Below are 5921 nucleotides of genomic sequence, written 5' to 3'. Positions count from 1 at the left end.
TTTTTATTTTTATTTTTTAATTTTTTATTTTTATTTTAGAGAAATTAACACAACTGGAAAATAAAATATGCTGACACGAAAGAAAAAGAAAATTAAATTAAATGCAAGAGAAGGGAAAAGAAGTAAGTTCTCAATTTATCGTCGAGTCGAGAGCTAGACTGTCGGTCTGTCTTAGTTCGGCGTGTCTTGGAACCGGGTGATTCCAAGTTGCGGCTCAATTGTGCCACCCATGTAGTGCTTCAGTCGCTGGGCATTGACCGTAAATGTCCCATCTTTCCCATCTTTCAATTCCACAGCTCCCGATGGATAAACTTTCGAGATCACGAATGGACCGGACCATCGCGACTTCAATTTACCGGGAAACAAGCGCAACCGGGAGTTGTAGAGCAGAACACTTTCACCTTTCTTAAATTCTCTCTCGAGGATTCTTTTGTCATGAGCCTTTTTGGTTTTCTCTTTGTAAGACAGTGCAAGATCATAAGCCAAATTGCGGAACTCCTCCAATTGGTCCAATTGAAGCAAACGCTGTACACCTGCATTAGTAAAAGTAAAGTCCAGCGCTTTTGTTGCCCAATATGCCCGATGTTCCAACTCGACAGGTAAATGACATGCTTTACCAAATAACAACCTATACGGTGTAGTGCCTATAGGTGTTTTAAAAGCAGTCCTATATGCCCATAGAGCATCATCTAACCTCACCGACCAGTCTTTCCTACTGACGCCTACCACTTTCTCCAGAATTCTCTTTATCTCTCGGTTCGACACTTCTACTTGACCACTCGTCTGGGGATGATAAGGGGTAGAGATCTTACGTGTGACACCATATTTGCTTAAAAGTTTTTCAAAGAGTTTGTTGCAAAAATGAGTGCCATCATCACTAATGATTGCTCGTGGTGTTCCAAAGCGGTTAAAAATGTTTTTCTTCAAAAATTTTAGAACCACTTGAGCATCATTAGTGGCGTATGCTTCCGCCTCTACCCACTTAGACACATAATCCACCGCCACCAAAATGTATTTTTTCGTGAAAGAACTGGGAAACGGTCCCATGAAATCTATTCCCCACACATCAAAAACCTCACACTCAATGATATTATTTAAAGGCATTTCGTGACGGTTAGAGATGTTACCTGTCCGTTGGCATTTATCACATGCTAGCACATAAGAACGAGCATCTTTAAAGAGGGTTGGCCAATAAAAGCCACATTCGAGTACCTTAGATGCCGTCCTCGTTGGTCCAAAGTGACCACCTACCTCACGGTCATGACAGTGATTAAGAATCGATCCCATCTCTTCCTCCGCCACACATCTCCGAATCATAGAATCTGCACAAATCTTGAACAAGAAAGGTTCCTCCCAAAAATAATATTTCACGTCCGAAAAGAATTTCTTTTTTTGGTGAAATGTTAGATTTGGAGGAGGTGAGCCTGTAACAAGAAAATTCGCAAGATTTGCATACCATGGACAATTTTTTACCTCAAACAACTGCTCATCCGGAAACCAATCATTAATCGCATCAGTCACACAATCATTATTGATAAATTCTAATCTAGACAAATGATCTACAAACACATTCTCAACACCCTTCTTATCTTTTATTTCCACATCAAATTCTTGCAATAATAAAATCCACCGAAGTAAGCGTGGCTTTGCATCTTTCTTTGCAAGTAAATATTTAAGGGCAGAGTTATCAGTAAACACAATTACTTTCGACAAAACAAGATAAGCATGAAACTTGTCAAGTGCAAACACTACTACAAGTAACTCTTTTTCGGTGGTGGCATAATTCAATTGTGCTTCATCTAGAGTCCTACTTGCATAGTATATGGTGTGAAATACCTTGTTTTGTCTTTGTCCGAGGACAGCACCTACCGCAGTATCGCTAGCATCGCACATGATCTCGAAGGGTAGATCCCAATCCGGTGCCACCGAAGACAGGAGCCGTCACTAAGCGCTCTTTCAACTTCTCGTATGCCTGCAAACAATCAGAATTGAAATCAAAAGGCACATCTTTCATGAGTAAAGAAGATAAAGGTTTTGCAATTTTAGAAAAATCTTTGATGAAACGTCGGTAAAAACCGGCGTGGCCTAGAAAACTTTTAACTCCCTTTATGAACGCCGGAGGTGGTAAGTTCTTGATAACTTCAACTTTCGCCTTATCCACCTCTATTCCGTGCCCCGAAACCTTGTGCCCTAGGACAATTCCCTCTTGTACCATAAAGTGGTATTTTTCCCAATTAAGCACCAAGTTTGTCTCCTCACATCTCCTCAACACTACCTGCAAGTTCTGCAAACAATCATTAAAAGACGAGCCAAAAATCGAGAAGTCATCCATAAATATCTCAAGAAAAGTTTCCATCACATCATGGAATATAGCAGTCATGCATCGCTGAAAAGTGGCAGGGGCATTACACAAACCAAATGGCATCCGTCTAAAAGCAAAAGTGCCATAAGGACAAGTGAAAGTGGTTTTCTCTTGGTCCTCGGGCGCAATCATGATTTGGTTATACCCAGAATACCCATCTAAAAAACAATAGAACTCATGACCCGCTAACCTCTCAAGCATTTGATCAATAAAAGGAAGGGGAAAGTGGTCTTTACGGGTAGCATCATTCAATTTCCTATAATCAATGCACACACGCCATCCCGTAACAGTCCTAGTGGGTATTAATTCATTATTTTCATTTGTGATAACAGTAATCCCACCTTTCTTTGGCACACACTGAACAGGACTTACCCATGCACTATCAGATATAGGATAGATAATACCTGCGTCGAGAAGCTTAATTGTTTCAGCCTTTACTACCTCTTGCATCTTTGGTTTTAATCGTCTTTGAGGTTGCACAAGAGGTGAGTACTTCTCTTCCATCAAGATCTTGTGCATGCAGACGGATGGATTTATTCCTTTGATATCTGCCATCTTCCACGCAAATGCACCCTTGTGCGCTTTCAAAACTTCCAACAGCTCGTCCTACATCACATCTGTCAAAGCAGCAGAAATAATGACAGGTAAAGTGTTATTCTCACCTAAGTATACGTACTTGAGGTGTGGAGGCAACGGCTTTAGCTCAAGCGTTGGTGGATCCTCGATGCTTAGACTTTGAGGGGTCAAATCTCCTCGTTCTCCTAGATCCTCCAGTCGCATCCTCATTGGCCTTCTCCATGGTTGGTTGGCATTAAAGTGTGCCACAATTTCAGCTCTTTCTTCGTCTAACTCCTCTTCTCCCAATTCAGAATTTATAGTGGCCTCCAAAGGGTCCCTAAGAGCATCCTGCACATAGTTGGATACAAGAGAGTCAAAAGCATCAATTCTAAAACAACTATCAGAATGCAGTGTGTGCTTAAGTACATTAAAAACATCAAATGTAATCTCTTCTTCGCCCACTCTCAATCTCAACTTTCCCTCTTGCACATCAATAAGTGCCTTGCCAGTCGCAAGGAATGGTCTCCCCAAAATGAGAGGCATCTCGGTATCCTCCTCCATGTCGAGCACCACGAAATCGACAGGAAAAATGAATTTGTCCACCTTCACTAGCACATCCTCAACCACTCCGCGGGGGTACTTGACAGATCTGTCAGCCAGTTGCAAGGACATCCTCGTCGGCTTACGCTCTCCCAACCCAAGTTTCCTAAACACAGAAAATGGCATCAGATTAATACTTGCACCAAGATCACATAATGCTTTATGAAAAACAACATCACCAATCATGCAAGGAATAGAGAAACTCCCTGGGTCTTTTAGCTTAGGTGGGATTTTGTTTTGCACCAAAGCGGAGCAATTTTCAGTTAAGTTGACTGTCATATGATCCTCCAACTTCCTCTTATTTGCTAAGATATCCTTCAAAAATTTAGCATAGCTAGGCATTTGCATTAGAGCATCGGCAAAGGGAATATTAATATGCAGCTTTTTAAACACCTCAAGAAACTTACCGAATTGTGCATCTAGTTTTACTTTTTTAAGTGCTGCAGGGAAAGGAGGAGGTATAACGATTTTTGGTTGTGCAGTGGGTGCTAGTGTGGAGTTAGAAGACTTACCTTTAGATGTCGCAGGTTGCTCATCCACTGTTTGAGTTTTCTCTTTTTCCCTTGACTCCAAAACTTTCCCACTTTTCAACTCAATAGCCTTCACTTGCTCTTTTGGATTCGTCTCTGTGTTACTTGGCAAGGTGCCTTGCTCTCTACTTGCTATCATCTTGGCCAACTGTCCAATTTGATTCTCGAGTCCCTTTATTGATGCATCTTGGTTTTGGAGTCGAGTTTCAGTGGATGAAATAAACTTAGACATCATTTGTTCCAAGTTGGACTTTTCTTCTCTAGGAGGATCGGATCTATACATCGGTTGTTTGCCATATTGTTGTCCTCCTTGCGGTCTAGTTTGACTGTTTTGACCGCCCCATGAGAAGTTAGGATGTTGCCTCCACCCAGGATTGTAGGTGTTCGAATAAGGGTCATTCCTTGGGCGGTTTTGGACTCCCACTTGATTCACCGGTGCCTCATTTTGCACATAGAAGGGATTTCCATCTTGACAGTCTTTCACATAGTGCTCTCCTCCAAACTTTTCACAGAATATCTCTTGAAGACGCATAGCCGTGCCACCCACATTCAAGCCATCTATTTTCCTGTTTAGAGCGTCAAGTTGTGCAGTAATAACAGAAAAATCAGTTACCTGGTGAACTCCGGCACTTCTCCGCTGGTTGTTCCTGTCAGATTGAGGGTGATAACTGCTAGCAGCCATCTCCTCCAGTAGCTCATATCCTTCCTCAGCAGTTTTTCTCAATAGATTTCCACAAGCAGCAGCATCTATCATAGTACGATTAGGAGTAAGTAAGCCATAATAGAAGGTTTGAACGACTAACCCAAGTGGCAACTCGTGATGTGGGCATCTTCGTAATAGATCTTTGAAACGCTCCCCCGCCTCATATAGTGACTCTTGATCGAACTGAGCAAATGTTGTGATGTCTGCCCGCAGCTTCATGGTCTTCGATGGAGGAAAGTATTTGATGAGAAACGCCTTCGCCATGTCCTCTCATGTAGCGATCGAACCTACAGGTAAACACTTCAACCAAGCTTTAGCTTTATCGCGCAAAGAGAAAGGAAATAAACGCAGTCTAACAGCATCATCAGAAACTCCATTAAATTTAAAAGTATCGCAAATCTCAAGAAAATCCGCGATGTGTGTGTTTGGATCGTCCACAGCAGTTCCTCCAAATTGGACGGTGTTCTGAATCATCTGGATGATGGCTGGTTTGATTTCGAAGTGATTTGCCCGCACGATAGGTCTCACAATGCTAGGGCGTGCACCCTCCAAAGAAGGTTGGGCATACTCCAGCATTGGTATGCGGCGTGGCACCTCGATATGTCTCTCCTCACGCTGTTCCTCCTCACGTTCTGGCTCGTGTCTCTCCATAAGTTCTTTAAGCCTCTGCTGTTGTCTCCTCCTGCGGAAGGTTCTTTCAATTTCAAGATCGAATTCAAGCTCCACGTCAAGTGACTTTGGCATGCACTGGAAGGGATATCTGTAAGAAAATGTGAAGTGTTATCTCAAGAGAAATGAAATAATGCTAAAGGAAATAACTAAAAATAAAATTGTAGATTAACAGTCCCCGGCAACGGCGCCAAAAACTTGATCGAGCAAAACTTGCACAGTGAAATCCCCAATAAAATATTATTTTGTATGCTCAAAAATTGATCGCAAGTGCACGATGTCAAGTTATAATATAGTGTACGTGATTACGAGTATCGTTCCGCTGAAGACTGTGTTTAACAATTATTATTTTCAGTTATTTAACATTTAGCAACGAAAATTGATTTGTGTGATTATTCCTACTATACTCAATTAAATATGCAATTAAAATGACTCAACAAGTGATGAATGAGAATTAATAACTAAAATGATTGAATTAAACTCAATGAGAAATGGATTT

At 41.5% G+C, this 5921-nt stretch overlaps 1 non-coding gene across 1 annotated transcript; it reads left to right on the top strand.

Moving 5' to 3' along the window:
* Window positions 1–4862: 4862 nt before the first annotated feature.
* LOC140808506 (small nucleolar RNA R71) lies at window positions 4863–4968 on the top strand. Its single transcript, XR_012112927.1, has one exon. It is a non-coding gene; the product is annotated as a small nucleolar RNA R71 (small nucleolar RNA).
* Window positions 4969–5921: the final 953 nt, after the last annotated feature.

The sequence above is a fragment of the Primulina eburnea genome, chromosome 12 (assembly GCF_022965805.1).
Source record: "Primulina eburnea isolate SZY01 chromosome 12, ASM2296580v1, whole genome shotgun sequence".
Classification (NCBI taxonomy): domain Eukaryota; kingdom Viridiplantae; phylum Streptophyta; class Magnoliopsida; order Lamiales; family Gesneriaceae; genus Primulina; species Primulina eburnea.
The sequence above is the reverse complement of the archived record's forward strand: the minus strand, read 5'-3'. Positions and strand labels throughout refer to the sequence as shown.